Raw genomic sequence first — 20,019 nt, 5'->3', positions numbered from 1 at the left:
GCCGAAGGTCATGTCTACAGGAGCCCACATGTCACCTGTGATCTACTGATCACGAGTGCAATGCTTTCCAGGCTCTTGCAGGAAACAATAATAATAAATTCCATCCATACAGAATTTTTGAACCGTGTAGAGCCAATACAAATCAAATGTCTCCTGTTGCTTTGGGAACAGTGAACAGTATTGAGTAGAAACCCTGGAATCTTTCCTGTTCTAGAACGAAGGTTTTGACCCGTTGAGTTAGGAAGCAACATGAAGATCCGCCTCTCTTTGTGTGGGGGCACCTTCTTACTGAGAGGAGGATTTGTTCATTTGGAAGCCTGGTTTATGCAGCCGAACTGCATTCCAGGATTGGATTTGGACCCCGAAACCTTAGAGAAATGCTAGAAGCTCTTTTTTTATCACTGGGGTTAAAGACTGACTAGCAGGATCTTTTTGCATTCTTCTTTTGAGGCAAGAGAGTACTTTACCCCCACTGAACACCTTGATATAAGTATCTAAGGATTTTCAGAGAAGGTGCCCCTCTTCAAAAAGCAACCACACGAGACACAGCTTGTAAGGAAACTCTGCAAACTAACTATTAAGACAAATGGTCCTCCTTATGAGTACTGAAAGAAGGCCCATCCTGGATATCTGGTGAAATAAATCTGCTGGGTCATAAACACAGTTTTTGGAATTATAGAGGAATCCATCAGTACAAATTCAGTGTCTTAAGCCATGGACTTCCAACCCAAAAGTGGAACTTCCGTTTTAAGCACCCCCCCCTTACATGCCACATTTGGCATGTAATTTATTTGTGGAGGGAGTGGGTGACTACTTTAGAGAGGGACTTGCTGTCCCACTTCCTCCTTCCGCCCACGGACCGCATAGGCAACTCCTCCTCTACCCTAGGCGGTCCCTCCTTCTCGCCAATCTTCTGGGACACGTGAGAGGTCCAAGAAGGTTGCCTGTCCACTGGGAGAGCGCAGTGAGACTCGTGGATGCACAGTGCACGCCCGGACGTGAAGCCGCAAGCTGTCTCGGCCGGGTGCCCACAGTTCCAATGGATGCGCCGGGGAGAGGGAGAGGAGCGGGGCTCCGTGCGGCCGCATCGCTGAACCGTGGAACAGGTAAGTGTCTGTTTACTAAAAGTCAGCAGCTAAACTTTTTGTAGCTGCTGACTTTTAATAAAAAAAAAAAAGCCTGGAACTCCGCTTTAAAGTGGTTGTAAAGGCAGAAGGTTTTTTCATCTTAATGCATTCTATGCATTAAGATAACAAACCTTCTGTGTACAGCAGCCCCCTAATACTTACCATCTACATCCAGCGATGTTGCATGAGAGACTCAGTTGTACAGGACTCCCCTAATCACTGGCTGAGACAGCAATGAGGCGCCATTGGCTCCCGCTGCTGTCAAATTCAGTGAGCCAATGAGGAGCGAGAGGGGGTGGGGCCAGGCTGCGGCTCTGTGTCTGAATGGACACAGGGAGCTGCAGCTTGGCTCCGGTGCCCACATAGCAAGCTGCTTGCTGTGGGGGCACTCAACAGGAGGGAGGAGCCAGAAGCACTGAAGAGGGACATGAGAAGAGGAAGATCTGGGCTGCTCTGTGTAAAACCACTACACCAGAGCAGGTATGACATGTTCATTTTTTTTTTTTTTAAATAAGACTTTAGTATCACTTTAAAAGGAGATGGAGGAAATGTATAGCTGAACATATACAGAACGTTATGAATAGTTTTAAGCAGCATAACGTTTCATTTCACTTCCATCAAGCACACAAACAAGATCCTTCCGATTTACAATTCTGGGGAATAGATAGAATTTACCCCTCTTGGATGGGGTCAAATATGGTTAGGGAACTCTCCAGAAGAGAAACTAAATGGACTTGCCATCTGAAAATTCGTAATCCAAGTGTATTAAAGTGATTGTAAAGTCTCATTTTTTTTCACTAAAAATAACAAACACGTTATACTTACCTGCTCTGTGCAATGGTTTTGCACAGAGCAGCCCAGATCCTCCTCTTCTCGGGTCCCTCTTTGTTGCTGCTTTCCCTCCCTTCTGTCGAGTGCCCCCACAGCAAGCAGCTATGGGGCCACCTGAGCCGAGTCACAGCTCTGTGTGTCAATTCAGACATGGAGCTGTGGCCCGGCTTGCCTCTCTCTCCCCTGATTGGCTGACTGACTTTGATGGACAGCAGCGGGAGCCAATGGCGCCGCTGCTGAGTCTCAGCCAATTAGGAGGGAGAGTCACGGACTGCCGAGACATTTGTAGACGTCGCTGGACAGAGATGGGGCGCAAGTAAGTATTAGGGGGTGCTAGGGCAGCTGCTGCACACAGAAGGCTTTTTAGCTTAATGCATAGAATGTGTTAAGCTAAAAAACATTCTATCCTTTACAACTCCTTTAAATGTGCAGACTGATATAAATTGTTTTATATGTGATGTATGAATATTAATGATCCTTTTTGGAATGTAATAGTAATTTTCAATCATTTTGGCATTCAGATAGGAATAAAGGTGTATTTATTAATAATGTTATGGGATGAAGGTTATGAGTCTATTCAGCATTTTTTTATTTTTTAATGTTATTTTATTAATTAATTTTGTCCATTAATCTTATCTTGTGCATATATAGATATATATGTATTTTGAATATTTTTATATTATAATATATATATATATATATATATATATATATATATATATATATATATATATATATATATATATAATGTATTTATTTGTAGGTTTATTATGATTGCAGCATAAAATATTGGATTATAGATATTTATAGTTTCAATGTTATTTTAATATTTTGGATAACCATTTTTTTGGTATATTAGATCAGAATAATATTTAGTATATTTAAGATATATTATTGTGATGCAGATGTAGTAGTTTACAAATAATTTAGGAATTAGGAGAATAAGAGGCAATATTAGTTTCATTGGAATTAATGTGTATGAGATATTTTTTTCTATATTTGCCCACTGAGGGGGGAGCGGAAAACTGATCCGCAGCTTGAGAAGGTTAGGAGCGTTAAGTTCCTAGGATGGGTGGGTATATAAGGAGGTGCTGTTTGCCATGCGGCTATCCCCTTTGAAGAAGTCGATAGACAAAAAGCCTCAAGGGTGCACCGCACAGGAACCGCAAGTGACGCAGCAGAAATCATAACACGAGGACCAGGTGAGACACTGATCATTCAGCAGGAGACCAGAGGGAGGCTGATGATGCACTGGTTTATATGGGAAATCATGTAAACGCATTTTATATTTCCCTTGTAAGTTTAGTAGGATTTAGTATGGAAATAAATGTTTGAATTGATACAGGATTATGCTATTTGGAGCAATCTTTTTTTACATGGTCACTCTGAGCTATTAAGAGATGGAGTGAATCTTACTACTGGAAAGCCACAGTATTTTTTACAACAAGCCTATTTGCCAATCATTCTTTCAAGAGGCAATAATATCTGATGAGTGTTATGGAGTGCCCGAGAGCGGATCTGTGACATTACTGGTGTCACAGAGGAACATTGGCGGATTTCTGTGAAAGTGAATCGCAATACTGGTGTGGTATTCTTTGGACTTTGTCACTGGATGATAACACTTTAAAAAGTGTTACTAAACCCAGTAATATGAAAATAGTTCATCTGCCCCCCACAGTGCCCACAGCTTATAAATCTTTTTACATTAAAATATTTTCACTATATACCTTTTTGGCTGATCTGTATATCACAGTCAATAATAAATTTCAGAGTTTCTCCAGTGCTGAGAGTTCAGGTAGGTGGAGATTTGCACTGCAGCCTGTATACATGCTTACATATGTGATGCCAATATCATGTGACCTGGCTATCTCTGAGAGCAAGAACAAGTAAATGTTCTCTCCAGCATAAAAGACACAACTGAGCATGTGCAGGTTGGCTATTGCCTGTGTGTTAGCTGGCTTTCCCCAGATAGACATTGCAGGAGGGAAGGATCTATGCATACAGGAGCCTTTTTACACAATGCAGAGGATTAACCCCTTAAGTTCCACAGTGAGCATAACAAGCATGCAGACAGATTTTACGGTTGTGGTTTTAGTAACACTTTAAGGACATTTTTGATGAATTTATATGTACTTTATTGATTTATCACAGCGCTACTTCATATTCAACTGATGTGAATGTGGGATATGTGATTTGTATAAATTTTAAAGTAGCAGCAGTGAGTGATTTTATTTGGGGAGGATTCACCATTTAGCTATTTTTATTTTAAATAATTTGTGGATTATTTGTATCACTGTACTTCATAAGCATGGTGTTTTGGGGTTTAATTTGTAATACACTGTATTACTGTGTTAGTACTGAACATATCCTTCTTCTGGGCAACTTTAATATAAGCCCTTGCTCAGAGATGGAAAGACTGTAATCTACTTTAAGAGTTATTACAATTGACAACTGTTTATGAACTGACACATATTTAGAGGAACTTTTACCCCGAGCAAAAGGATTGTTCATATGTCATTCAGCTAGAGGCATTTCTGATCATGTGTCTATATTTATTTAATTGCACATTTCCCAAGCCTTAGGGAGAAGACTAGGGAGGTTATGTAGGTACTGGATCACAGATTAACATTTAGCTGTATCAATTGAAAAGGCTGATCTGTAAATACCGAATTGCCAACAAGGATTCAGCAGACTCCCAGGTTATCTGAGATGCTTTTAAAGGCATGGATCAAAGGTGAGTATGTCTTCAATATATATAGTGGGGATCGAAAGTTTGGGCACCCCAGGTAAAAATGTGTATTAATGTGCATAACGAAGCCAAGGAAAGATGGAAAAAAATCTCCAAATGGCATCAAAATTACAAATTAGACATTCTTATAATATGTCAAAAAAGTTAGATTTTATTTCCATCATTTACACTTTCAAAATTACAGAAAACAAAAAAATTGCGTCTGCAAAAGTTTGGGCACCCTGCAGAATTTATAGCATGCACTGCCCTCTTTGCAAAGCTGAGACCTGCCAGGGTCATGGATTGTTCTCAATCATCGTCTGGGAGAACCAGGTGATGTCAATCTCAAAGGTTTTAAATGGCCAGACTCATCTGACCTTGCCCCAACAATCAGCACCATGGGTTCTTCTAAGCAGTTGTCTAGAAATCTGAAAATAGTTGACGCTCACAAAGCTGGAGAAGGCTATAAGAAGATAGCAAAGCGTTTTCAGATGTCAATATCCTCTGTTCGGAATGTAATTAAGAAATGGCAGTCATCAGGAACAGTGGAAGTTAAAGCAAGATCTGGAAGACCAAGAAAAATATCAGACAGAACAGCTCGCAGGATTGTGAGAAAAGCAATTCAAAACCCACGTTTGACTGCACGATCCCTTCAGAAAGATCTGGCATACACTGGAGTTGTGGTACACTATTCCACTATAAATAAATACTTGTACAAATATGGTCTTCATGGAAGAGTCATCAGAAGAAAACCTCTTCTACGTCCTCACCACAAAAATCAGCGTTTGAACTTTGCAAATGAACATATAGAAAAGCCTGAGGCATTTTAGAAACAAGTTTTGTGGACTGAGGTTAAAATAGAACTTTTTGGCTGGAATGAGCAAATGTACGTTTGGAGAAGAAAGGGCACAGAATTTAATGAAAAGAACCTCTGTCCAACTGTTAAGCATGGGGTGGATCAATCATGCTTTGGGGTTGTATTGCAGCCAGTGGCACAGGGAACATTTTACGAGTAGAAGGAAAAATGGATTCAATAAAATTTCAGCAAATTTTGGATGGTAACTTGATGCCATCTGTGAAAAAGCTGAAGTTAAAGAGAGGATGGCTTCTACAAATGGATAATGATCCTAAACACACCTCAAAATCCATGGGGGATTACATCAAGAGGCGTAAACTGAAGGTTTTGCCATGGCCGTCACAATCTCCTGACCTCAACATTATTGAAAATCTATGGATAGACCTTAAAAGAGCAGTGCGTGACAGACAGCCCAGAAATCTCAAAGAACTGGAAGACTTTTGTAAGAAAGAATGGGCAAAGATACCTCAAACAAGAATTGAAAGACCCTTGGCTGGCTACAAAAAGCGTTTACAAGCTGTGATACTTGCCAAAGGGGGCAGTACAAGATATTAACTCTGCAGGGTGCCCAAACTTTTGCAGACACTATTTTTTGTTTTCTGTAATTTTGAAAGTGTAAATGATGGAAATAAAATTTAACTTTTTTGACATATTATAAGAATGTCTAATCTGTAATTTGATGCCATTTGGAGATTTTTCCATCTTTCCTTGGCTTCGTTATGCACATTAATACACATTTTTACCTGGGGTGCCCAAACTTTCGATCCCCACTGTAGCAAAGAGGGAAATAGCTGCATCCCCCACTGACCTTGGATGAGGAGATGGGGCAGCATGTTTGGAAAGCCCGGATCATGTGGCCTATCACGTCCAATGACAGACCAATTGGCGCTGTGGAGGGTCCAGTGGGCTAAAAAGTGCATATTACATGCTACCTAGTAGGTTTTTGAACACGGCGATAAGAACAGGAAACTGTTAGCACAGACAGCTAGAGGACAAATCACATTCACACACATACTGCAGATTCAAGACTCTACAGGTACCCTTGTAATACACCCTATTTACATCAACCGTAGATTTGCAGGTTACTAAAAGAGCCTTTAGTTAAAGTGGTTGTAAACCCTTAAAATCCACTTTTTACTACAGGTAAGCCTATAATAATGCTTACCTGTAGCTACCCTGGATATCTCCTAAACCTGCACTGTTTAGGAGATATCCCCTGTATTAGCATGTGTCGACATCATTGCCACATGCGCACTGAAGCAACGGCTCGTTCATGCCGTTGCTTCAGCTGACGTGCCATTACTGGCGGCTCCCGCGGGTATTTTGGCTTGTCTGACTTACCGTTCCGGTTCCTGAACTCTGGTTATGTTTTGACTACGTTTACTCTGTTTACCTTTTTATTATTATTATTATTAAACAAGTGTGATTTAACTGTACTTCTGTCTTATTCTGATTCATGGTTTCTGACAGGTACAGGGGATAATATATAAATTACAGGTGGGTAAAACCCTGGGGGTGGATGTCATACCTACTGAATTCTATTCCCAAAAAACACGACGCACTATGATGAAATATCAAAGAATAGTGAATAAGTCCCAATCCAATAATCAGTCTGCTTACTCTTCACCCAGTGCAACTCCAAATTGCTCACCTTTAAAAATTGACCTCTATAAAACCCTGAGGTCGATCTGGCATGAATCCCCAGATGGCAGTAAACTGATAATCAGGTCTCCTTTACCGCAATCCAGCTCTTATGCCCTGTACACACGGTCGGATTTTCCCATGGAAAACGTGTGATAGGACCTTGTTGTCGGAAATTCTGACCGTGTGTAGGCTCCATCACACATTTTCCATCTGATTTTCCGACACACAAAGTTTGAGAGCAGGATATAAAATTTTCCGACAACAAAATCCGTTGTCGGAAATTCCGATCGTGTGTACACAAATCCAACGGACAAAGTGCCACGCATGCTCAGAATAAATAAAGAGATGAAAGCTATTGGCCACTGCCCCGTTTATAGTCCCAACGTACGTGTTTTACGTCACCGCATTTAGAACGATCGGATTTTCCAACAACTTTGTGTGATCGTGTGTATGCAAGACAAGTTTGAGCCAACATCTGTCGGAAAAAAATCCTAGGATTTCGTTGTCGGAATGTCCGAACAAAGTCCGGCCGTGTGTACGGGGCATAACAGTGCTCTGCTCCACACCAATCACCTCCACATTATCAGACCCATATATATGTAAAAAAAAAAAATCTCATAGTGCTCACTGAACGGTGTTATTGCATAAAATAAAAATTAGAAACACTTGCAAAGCTTTTGCAGAAATAGCACATATATACATGTAATCTGTCCAGTCACATCACAGGACAAATACACATGTTCGCCAGCACATCATGAATCTTGAATTGCAGTTCAAAACTTTTATTGCAGAAAAATCACATCACATGCCGACAATGCGGTCCTGCGTAACTATGAAACGTTGCACTTATTCTATTGGGGATGATGTTTTGTCCACCCAGTCCCTCTGCTGCGGGCCCCTTCCAAAGCTCCCAGCACAGACAATTTGGACAGCCTCCGATTCCTCGTCCCCCATTTTCCAGACTTATTACGATGTAAGTAATTAAAGGGATGAGTAACTCTCTCCCTTTTCTCTTGTACACATCCCTCCCGTTAAGGTCTATAACGTTTGATCATACTGGTCTACTCATGTTTTGTTGTTTTTTATAGAGTTGCATGCATCTGCCTCTGAAAGGAGGTATTATCCACGAAACGCGTCTAGCTTTTAGGATGCATTCTCATACTGACTGATAGGAACCTACTTAGACTCATCATCTATAACCAAATGATCATACTATTTTTCTTACCATTGATTACACTACATAGTGCCATTTAGATGATGTGTACATATATGAATTTGCAAGAATTCATTTTATCCATATTAAATCACTTGTCAATTTCATATGCCATCCATTTGATATGTATATGTAAAGTATTTATGGAGGTCTACACCATGTATGTGTGTATATACATATTAAACCTTTTCTACTATGTGCATCATTGCTATGTATTGTCAGACTCAATATGCCAATTAAATATACTTTCAAATTATTTCACCCCCACAAATCAATAGCCTCATTCAAAGTCCCACCTTCCTTTTTCTCATGGGTGCACTTATTCTGTTGTGATGTGATCTTTCTGCAATAAAAGTTTTGGACTGCAATGCAAGATCCATGGTGTGCTGGCAAACGTGTATTTATCAGTAATATAGCCAGAGTCCAGCTCGTGATCGCTGCAGCACCCACTACCGAGGAGCCCCTAATCCAGAAATGTGTGCAATGGGAATATAGACAAGACATCACAGACAAAGCAGAGACACCGCTAACAGAACACACTCCTCCAGCTTGCACAGCGTAATGACGACATCAAGGTCAGACTCTGTTCCGTTATCCAATAGCGGGACATCTTCAGACAGTGGGAACCCGATGGCATCAGCATGCTTTAAAGGGTTAGTTCACTTTTACCCAAAAAACTGTCTATGCAGATAAAGGGCATCTGTAGGTTAAAAACTGTTACTCTGACTAAAGTTGAATAATGCCCTTGCTATAAGTGTAGGTCATTTACATACCTTCCAAAGCCCAATTAAAAAAAAACCTGCCCAGGCCAATTTTCAGCATTCAGCGCTGTCACACTCTGAATGACAAATACTCATGCAACACTGTACCCAAATTTTTATTTTTTAGTTTTTTGAGACAGCTAGAGCCTTCTTTAACCAGTATTTATTCGCCACAAGGTTTTTTACTTTTTGCTAAAAAAAAAAAAAAAAAAAAATGAAAATAAGCAATTTTTCTTCCTAAATTTAAGCCAAAATTTATACTTCTACATTTCATTGGTAAAAATAACATAAATGAGTGTAAATGATTTAGTCTGCGTTAAAGCCATAGAGTCTACAAACGATGGTACATATATATATATATATACATATATAAGAAAACTGATCAATACTGAATGCCTAATTTCTTGAGGCCTTAAAATGCCAGGACTGTACAAATACTCTCAAAGTATCCCTTTTTGAAAGGAAACAGTCTGAGGTAAGAGGCGAGGAGAATTTTTTTAAGTTGTCATTTTTTGTAATATTTTGGAATTTTTTTTTACATACTTTACATACTGTCACTAGAACAATACAGCATCATCATGTGACTAGTGTAGTGGTGATCAGGGATACTGACTGGTGACAGTATGTAAAAAAAAATATTTTTTCTTTAACCACTTCCCTACCAGTGTATATAGATAAAGGACGCCGGCAGGAACTTCTCCTCCCTCCGGGTAGACCTATCTGCAGCCCATACCTCAAAGAATATACGCTGGGGTGTTTGCTTTTCAAAATTGGGTCATTTTGTGGGTGTTTCCATTGTCCTGGAGGACCTTCAAAAGTGTGATAGGTCATCAGGAAATGAGATGTGTCATTTATGCTCCTAGAACACCTTGATAGTGCTCCCTGCATGTGTTATCTGTATGTGTTAGAAAAATCTTATAAATTGACAACTTTGTATAAAAAAAAAAAAAAAAATAGGATTTTTATAACAGCTTACCTGCAAAATCCTTTTCTTGGAGTACATCATGGGACACAGAGCACCATAGTAATAACTATATGGGATGTCCCAAAGCAATGCCACCTGAGGGGAGGGAGACACAAAGCAAAACTGCCGCCGCCAGGCATGAGGACCCTATACTGCTGCCTGCAGCACACTGCGCCCGAAGGCAGTGTCCTCCTGCCACCTTACATCCATTTGATAAAATCTTGTGAATGTATGAACTGACGACCAAGTAGATGCCTTGCAAACCTGAGCCACAGAGGCTTGGGGATGCACTGCCAATGAAGCACTGACTGCCCTGGTAGAGTATGCGTTAATCTGAAAGGGAGGAACCTTTCTTTTCAGGCCATAGGCCCGACTAATCACCTGACAAATCCACTTAGCAATAGTAGATTTTGATGCTGCCTGACCCTTTCTAGGGCCTTCCGGCAACACAAACAAAACATCAGTTTTCCGCATCTGAGCAGTCGCTTTCAGATAGGCTTTAATTGCTCTCACTACATCGAGAGAATGTAATAAACTTTCTTCTACAGAACGAGGTTCTGGGAAAAAGGAAGGTAAGGAAACATCTTGATTTAGCTGAAAACCAGACACTACCTTTGGCAAAAAGGTTGGGTGCGACGTAGCACCACCTACCCTTGTAAATGATTAAGTATGGCTATATACAGGAGAAAGCAGCCACTTCTGCTACTCTTCTTGCAGAGGTTATCGCAACTAGGAATACCAATTTCCTTGTAAAAAAGGATCAAAGGAATATTCCGTATAGGTTCAAAGGGTTGTCTTTGTAACACCGACAAAAACCAGGTTCAAATCCCATGGGCACAAGGGTGTTCTAACTGGCAGAGTTATCTGTGTTACCCCTTGTATGAATGCCCGGACTAAAGAATGCAAAGCAAGCGGCCTTTGGAAAAACACTGCCATGGCCGTAATATAACCCTTGATTATACTCAAGGCCACCTTCATTTCTACTCCTAATTGTAGAAATGCCAGAATACTTCCTATGACATACTTACGAGGATGCCAACCCTTGGTTTAACACCAGGTGATATAAAACCTCCAGACCCTATAATAAATGGTCCTGGATGCCGGCTTTCTGGCATTAATCAGGGTAGTTACTACTGAACCTGAAAGCCCCCGATTCTTCGGAATGTGGGCTTCAATAGCCACTCCATTAAAATTAGTGTTTGTAAGGCAGGATGGAATACCGATCCCTGGGACAGCAGGTCCGGACGAGGTGGAAGAGTCCAAGATTCTCCTACTGCCATTCTCAAGATCCCTGCATACCAGGGTCTTCTGGGCCATGCCGGGGCAACTAAGATTACCGGCTTCCCTTCTTCCCTGATCCTGTGAAGCAGCCGCGGTAGCAGCTGAACTGGAGGGAAATGCATAAATCAGTGAAAACATGACTCCTCGGGGTCTCTAACGCATCTATTCCGATTGCCAGTGGATCCTTTGTTCTCGCCACAAAGTTGTCCAACTTCTTGTTGAACATGGAGGCCAATAGATCTACCTCCGGCGTAACCAATCTTTGGCATATGGCCAAAAATACCTTAGGATGTAAAGACCATTCTCCCGGCAACAACTGTTGACGGCTCAATAAATCTGCCTGCCAATTTTCCACTTCTAGAATGTAAACTGCAGATAGGCAAGGAACATCTTTCTCTGCCCAAGTCAGAATATGGTCCACCTCCCTTTGGGCTGCGTGGCTTCTGGTGTTTCCTTGGTGATTGATATAGGCCACTGCTGTGGCATTGTCGGATTGCATCCTGACAGGAGCATTCCGCAACCTGAACGTCCAGACTATTAGAGCCAGATGTACTGCCCAAATCTCTAGGATATTGATGGCCAAGGTCTTCTCGGACTCTGACCACTTCCTTGAATAGTGGTCTCTTTCTAGAACTGCTCCCCAACCCCATAGGCTGGCATCCGTAGTTACTATTTTCCAGGAAACTGGAATTAAGGATTTTCCCTTCTGTAAATTCCTGGTTATCAACCACTAGTTGAGACTCTGGCGTACTTTTGGAGCCAGATTCGTTGGATAATCCAAGGCTTGGATCTGTTTGTACCAAGCAGACAGAATACTGTGTTGTAACGGTCTTGAATGGAACTGGGTATAGGGAACTGCTTCAAAAGGAAGCTACCATCTTCCCTAGTAATCTCATGCAAAGGAATGGAAGGACCCTTCTTTGCCTTGACCATCTCTCTTAGAGCGTTGACCTTTGTGGCAAAAACACCCCTTCCTGGGTCTTTTTAGAAATCTATGCTGAGCCTCCAAAGAAGGTCCCACTGAGATCTGAACTCGGATCACTGGATTCAATGTCCAGAGTGCTAGCATTACAACATGGAACGCCTGGGCTGTCTATGACCAGGCCCAAATACTGCAGCCTCTTTACCGGCTGTAAGGATGATTTCTCTAGGTTGAGGATCCAACCCAGGTGTCTCAGATAACTGACCGTTCTGGACACCCCATGGTTTAACCGTGCTATTGACTGATCTACCAGTAGCAGGTCGTCTAGGTATGCTATTATTACAATACCCTGGCCCCTTAGTCTTGCTAGTACTGGGGCTAACACCTTTGTAAACAGTGGGGGAGCGGTGGCTAACCCGAAAGGCAAGGCCACGAACTGAAAGGGGGGCTGCTCTACCGCAAACCGCAGAAACTTCTGGTGAGCGGCAAATATTGGCACACGTAGATATGCATCCTTGATATCCATGGATGCTAAAACCTCTCCTCCCCGTAGGGTGGAAACAACTGACCGAATTGACTCCATTCGAAAGGAGCGAATGTTTAGGAAGTGATTTAGAATCCTGAGATCTAGAATGGGTCTGACATCACCATTTGGTCTTGGTACCATAAAGAGACTTGAATAAAACCCCATGTCCCTCTCTTCTGAGGGAACCTCTATTATTACTCCCTGAGACAATCGGTCCAGTGCCAGAAATAAATACTTTTTCTTTACTGGGTCCTTGGGAACGTTTGATCTTAGAAAACGCGATGGTGAAACTCTTGAAACTCTAGTTAGTAGCCTAGGGCTACCACAAAGAGGACCCACTTGTTTTGGATTTCCTCTAGCCAAGTTTCTGAAGACCACTGCAGTCTTCACAAAGAAACCCTACGACTGTTTTGTGGACTTCTGCTTACCGGCAGAAGGGTAGTCTTATCCCCAGAAATCTTTTGGATATACTTATCCAAATCTTCCCCAAACAATCTTTCTCCATGAAAGGGGAACCCAGCCAAGAGCTTCTTGCATGGTAACTCAGCTGACCATCTCTTTAGCCACAGAGTCCTGCGCATATGTATCAACATAAGAGCAAGGCGAGACGCCTGATGGATAGAATCCTTGATAGCGTCCACTGCAAAGTATAGGGCCCTAGGTAGTTCAGTTAAACTTTGGGCCTCTTCAGCTTGAGCAGGGACCCTCTTAATAGCCTGCTTGAATTCATCCCGAAGGGATTGACAAATGCCTATTGCTGCCACTGCAGGCTGTACCACCGCACCAGCTACAGCAAATGAGGCTTTTAGTAGAGATCCCAACATCTTTTCAGCTGGATCTCTAAATACTTGTGTGTTGTCCACTGGACAAGTTAAACTCCTGTTCACAGAGGAGATAGCAGCATCTACTGCTGGCAAATCCCATCTCTTTGAGAACTTTTTCTCCATAGGGTAGAGAAATGAAAATTTCTTAGGAGGAGAAAATGGCTTATCTGGGTGATTCCTATCAGCATAAATCAGTTGCTCCAGTAGCGGGTGCATAGGGAAAGCAGAGAACCCTGTGGGGTTTTAGCGAACCCAAGGAGGAGAAGGAAAGCTCATCCACCTCTGCGGGAGGCAACTTATATCCAGAGCGGACCAAGTCCATAAGGGATTGAATTAGCAATTTTGAGACTGCGATGTTTGAGAAAGGTTCTTCAGATGCTGAATCCTCAGAAAAGAAGTCACCTGAATTTCCTTCCCTCAAAAAGGTACCCCAGTATCATCTGGCCATTGTTGTTCCAATGTTGGAGGGTCAATGGTAGAAGGGGACCTGCCGCGTTTTCTCACCTCCTGGGAGGAGGACTCGAGCAAATTACCTATTTTTACCTCCAAACCATAGGGTAGAGAAATGAAAATTTCTTAGGAGGAGAAAATGGCTTATCTGGGTGATCCCTATCACCATAAATCAGTTGCTCCAGTAACGGGTGCATAGGGAAAGCAGAGAACCCTGTGGGGGTTTTAGTGAACCCAAGGAGGAGAAGGAAACCTCATCCACCTCTGCGGGAGGCAACTTATATCCAGAGCGGACCAAGTCCGTAAGGGATTGAATTAGCAATTTCTGAGATTGCGATGTTTGAGAAAGGTTCTTCAGATGCTGAATCCTCAGAAAAGGAGTCACCTGAATTTCCTTCCCTCAAAAGGTACCCCAGTATCATCTGGCCATTGTTGTTCCAATGTTGGAGGGTCAATGGCAGAAGGGGACCTGCCGCGTTTTCTCACCTCCTGGGAGGAGGACGTGAGCAAATTACCTATTTTTACCTCCAAACCAGCCATAGCGAAAGCCAAATCATCCTTAGTGACGTATGCAGGGGCTGGAGTGTTGGGGGTAGCCACCATGCCTGTGCAAGATGGCTCAGATTAGCCAGATGCTGCAGGTCTTTCAGGGGAGGATGGGACTGCGGGCGTGCGACTAAGAGCGTCAGGCTCTGTCCACATGGCTTTGCGTTCTCCCCTGTTGAATTACCCCCCTTGCGGGAAGATATAGTCCTAAGCACAAAAAAGCAGAGGTACTAAACAAAGTGCATCTACTGCCAAGCTTTAGTCTAGCAATTACACAATATGCTGCTATAAATGCTCAGACTCAATACTGAGTAAACGTGTCCCTTGGAATGCCAGTATCCACACACCCATACAGCTTACATACCCTTGTGTGCTCTGTGTCCCTCCATCAGCCAACCAGACATTCTCAGAGTGTAAAGCTTTTGAGCAGTGAGCCTTGCACCTGTGCCGTGTCTCACAAGCACGTCGCTCCACATACACGCCGGCGGCGTCTAAGCCATGCCCCCCCCTGCAGACTTTTTTTTTTAAAGATCCCTTTCCCGCCGTGCACGGGATAGCCGGTCCTGTGTAAGGACAGATCGAGGGGGGCGGGGGGGGGTTCTCAGGAGGGGGAAACCTGACCACCTGAGATGGATGGATGGTCCCCCAAAACCCCTGCTGATGGCTGACAGAGCAGGAGATATAGCAGTGTTGCCGCAGAAGCCTTTGCTGACACTTGAGCACATCACAGGGGATGCATGGAATGTTGGAAGCCAAGTATGTAGCTTTTACACCCTCTAGTGGCAAAACACACGCAAGGCAACATATACTCATATCAGAAAGATCAAGTGAATCATACATATACACATTCCCGGTCTTTCTGACTTACCTGATCCCTGCCGCAGGACTGCTGGAAATTATCACAGACAGATCCAGCCTTCACCCATCACGACGGGTCGTATCATGCCAGACCTTCAAGGACCGGCTCCCCTTTCACAGGTCCACTCCCTTGGACCTGTGCAGCACCACTGCCGGAAAACTCTTTGGCTGTATTAACATGACCAAGGTGCCGGGTCCCAGGGTCCAGCTCTTAAAAGAGAAGCATTACAGGCAAAAACCTTGTTTCTTCCGCCACGAGGCCCAGGTACCATCCACTTGGCTTTCAAGCACTTTAGATAGATCCGTTTGTACAGCCCCTTGATCCCATCAGGGATTGCTTTCTTAACCGACACCAACACTTTAGACACTGGCGAAAAAACTGAGATACTCCCGGTATGGGAGGGGTTATATAGGGAGGGGCACTTCCTGTTTCCTTTTTGGTTATGCCAGTGTCCATTCACCTAAAGGTGGCCTATAACCCATATAGTTATTACTATGGTGCTCTGTGTCCCGTGATATACGATAAAGAAATATGTTTTCATTTTCTTTCCACGTTTTCCAAAAACTATTGGAAAAAAAAATGACATGTTCAAAAGACTCATTATGCCACATAGACTATACGTTGGGGTGTTTGCTTTCCTAAATGGGGTAATTTTGTGGGTAATTCCACTGTCCTGGTGCTCCAGGACCTTCAAAAGTGTGATAGGTAGGAATTATATTAGATGTGCAATTTATGTTCCTAGAACGCCTGATGGTGCTCCCTGCATGTCGGGCCTCTCTATGTGGCCAGGCTGTGAAAAAGTCTCGAACATGAAAAGAAACAGAAGGCACGTGGACCTAGCGCATTATCCTCAAGCAAGAATATTTATTTAAATACGAAGGTAGGTATCATACTCGCAAACATAGACTTGATAAAAGCATATCATAATGGTCCTCCACAGGAGTCCATAAAACTGTCCACATTACATGGGACTACCTCTGTGAAGGCGTAGACTGGCTGACGCATTTGGAGAAATTCCTCTTCCTCAGAATTTCTCAAAACGTGCCAGCCAGGTTTCGGATTCCCCAGTCTGTGCAGGGCAGCGAGAAGTGCATTATCCACCAATAAGCGTCAAAGCAGAGAGATTACGGTCATGTAGAGACACACTACACAGCGCACGAGATAGATTTGTGTGGTTTTTGGATGTGAAAAAGTCCCACATATGTGGTATCGCCATACTCAGGAGTAGCAGAATGTATTTTGGGGTGTAATTGGAAGTATACTTATGCTGTGTACGAGAAATAACTTGTTATGACAATTTTGTGTAAATTAAAAAAAAAAAGATATATATTTTTAAATTTTCAAAAGAATTGTGGGAATAAATGACAACTTCAAAAAACTCACCATGCCTCTCTTACTAAATACCTTGGAATGTCCACTTTACAAAAAGGGGTCATTTGGGGGGTATTTGTTCTGTCCTGACATTTTAGGGCCTCAAGAAATTATATAGGCCCTCAGTACATTAGGTGTAATCAATTGTTAATGATTTGCACCAAGCTTATAGACTAACTTTCACATGGACTAAATAATATTCACCAATTTGGGTTATTTTTACCAAAGATATGTAGCAGTATAAATTGTGGCCCAAACTTATGGACAAAAATTACCAATTTGCAAAATGTTATAATAGAAACTGTTTCAAAATGTTTGCTCTTTTTTTTACTTATATCGCAAAAAATAAAAAGCCCAGTGGTGATTATTAAATACCACCAAAAGAAAGCCCTGTTTGTGTGAAAAAAAATATAAAAATTTTGTTTGGGTACAGTGTTGCATGACTGAGTAATTGTCATTCAAAATGTGAGTACTGAAAGCTGAAAATTGGTTTGGGCATTTTTTCCTTTTTTCATTTTTTTTTTTTTTTACAATTTTTGTTGCATTATTTCTTGTTACAGAGCAATGCAGTGTTACTAAAGTGAACAGGATTTCTTCCTTTTTTTAACACTGATTGCGGATAACAGTGATTAACCACTTCAGCCCCGGAAGAATTTACCCCCTTCCTGACCGGGCCATTTTTTGGGATAGGGCACTGCGTTACTTTAACTGACAATTGCGCAGTCGTGCAACGTTGTACGCAAACAAAATTGATGACCTTTTTTTTCCCACAAATAGAGCTTTCTTTTTGGTGGTATTTGATCACCTCTGCGGTTTTTATTTTTTGCGCTATAAACAAAAAAAGAGCGACAATTTTGAAAAAATATGTTTTACTTTTTGCTATAATAAATATCCCACATTTTTATTTATTTTTTTTAAACAAATTTTTTCCTCAGTTTAGGCCAATATGTATTCTTCTACATATTTTTTGTAAAAAAAAAAAGAAAAAAAAAAAAAAAAAAACGAAATAAGCGTATATTGATTGGTTTGCGCAAGACCGACACTGATTACTGTATAAAATGTCACTGGCAGGGAAGGGATTAACACTAGGGGGCAATCAAGGGGTCAAATGTGTTCCCTCAGTATGTGTTCTAACTGTGGGGGGGATGGGACTGACTGGGGGAGAAGACCACTCGGTGTTCCTATATACAAGGAACACACAATCTGTCTCCTCTCCCCTGACAGAACATGGATTCCTGCTGTCAGGAGCAATCATGGATGCCAATGCGCATCGGCTCCTCAGTGACACTATACTGTACAGCTACGGCGATTTGCGCAGGGGAGCCATTCTGCCACTGTCAAACGGTCGGCATGTGGTTAACTGTTATAAGCAATCCTTTTTATGCATAGCATCCATTCATAGCCATTATGTACTGTTGGGACAACTGTGATTGGCCAGCTATTACATGGTACAGTGCATGGTAGATTGGCTGTCTGTACCATGTGATCACTGTGACCAATCACAGACATCAGCACAATAGTACATCCTTCGCTATGAATGAAAGCTATTGATGGTGTACAACTGTCGTGTGATTGGTCACATGATGCTGGAGCTGGTTGGGTACACCAATCTGTCATCTGGTGTGTCCTGGATCCAAGGAGCTCCCACCAAGCAGTCATATTACAATAGGCTAGGCGGGAAGCCGTTAAAGTGACATTAAACCCATTGCTTTGTTTGCTTTATCGCATGTTTATATAGTATAAGATCCGAATGTATCGGCCTTTTGGCTAAGATCAAGTGTAGTATCTGTTCTTATCAGTTTCTAGGAGGTGGCGCTTGCTTCCGTCCCTGATCTATGGCGAGATAGAGATGGGATGGCGGTTGCTATGCAAAACCTGCTGGAGTAAAGGTGACCTGGACGGTTCGTAGCCAAAAGGAAAGCCTTCTGATGTGGATGGAGAACCACGGGGTCTGAACCGGAGGGTCGGGACCCTGGCCTTCTGGCCTGGATTGGGGCAGATCTAGCTCCGGACAGTTATTCGGGAGAGAACGCTGGCTCCCCTTTCTCCCACTGGGGGAGCGGCCAGTATTTCCCGAATGTAATTAGGTAGGAGGGACGGAACGACGGTGAAGCCTGATGGTAAAGGGCTCTCACCAAGTTTCCAGAACTCCTGCCTGGGGTGGGGTCTGCTGTGGTCTGGGCTGGTGGCCAGCGTTGGTTTTTGAAAGCCTATGGAGTAGTGCCCCTGGAGTGGCAGTCCAGGGGTGCCGTAAAATCACTGTGAGTGGCAGTCACTTTGATTTGAGGCACCACGGTCACTGCACCATAAAACACGCTTTTTTAGCACCTGCCTCTTGGGCCGGGCCTTTTGGCTAGGACCAGAGGAATTTTTTATTCCTGGTCGGAGGGCCTGGTCATTGTTTTTATTTATTTTCTTTTTTGATTGAACCTAAGCTTTGTTTTGTCATGTCTTGTACACGTTTGTCTCACTGTGTGACGAGTAAAGGCAGGTCCTCGGGCCAGCCCTGAAAGTCTTGGGAAGGGGTGGACATGGCCTTCTGGCTTTGTCTGCCCTAACCCATGGGGTCTCCCTTCGGGGGAGCCCTTCCTAGTACTTGGGTGGGTTCTGTTTCGGCAGACCTTCCAGAGAACGGGGTCTGTCTGGTTTTGGCCAGATAGACCATTGTAAAGTACCTTTGTCCCCGTCTGAAGCCTAACACCCCGGGGGATCAGGGAATTGGCACGTCTGTGTACCCGTTGCACTTTTTTGTGACCACTCTTTATGTGTGTGCACATTTTTTTGGCACAGGGTGAAGTTTTTGGGTGTGTTATGCACGCCATAGGCTAGAAATCCTATTTCTCCCCTGCCTTCAGCTGCTAGAGGGAGAGAAACAAATAGGTATTGTTCTTTAATTAACCCCCACAGGATCGTCATTCATATGTAAATTGTGCGGGCAATGTTATGTAAATGAGGCTGGCCGCGCGATTCCTATGCAAATTACCCTCCTCTGCATGCCGCCCACCTAGAAGATGTTAACAGCATGGGGGCATGTAGAGGTAATCAAAAAAGAGCGTTTGAGGTGCAGAGGTGAGCAGAGGAGGTGTGCAGAGGTGAATGGGAAGGAGGGGTTGGAG

General features: G+C 42.8%; 1 protein-coding gene across 3 annotated transcripts in view; it reads right to left on the bottom strand.

Annotated features, from left to right (window-relative positions):
• Positions 1–20,019, bottom strand: part of TASP1 (taspase 1) — a 354,361-nt gene that overhangs the window by 290,130 nt on the left and 44,212 nt on the right. The window lies entirely within an intron of this gene.

Source organism: Aquarana catesbeiana, linkage group LG04, assembly GCF_042186555.1.
Source record: "Aquarana catesbeiana isolate 2022-GZ linkage group LG04, ASM4218655v1, whole genome shotgun sequence".
NCBI lineage: Eukaryota > Metazoa > Chordata > Amphibia > Anura > Ranidae > Aquarana > Aquarana catesbeiana.
The sequence above is the reverse complement of the archived record's forward strand: the minus strand, read 5'-3'. Positions and strand labels throughout refer to the sequence as shown.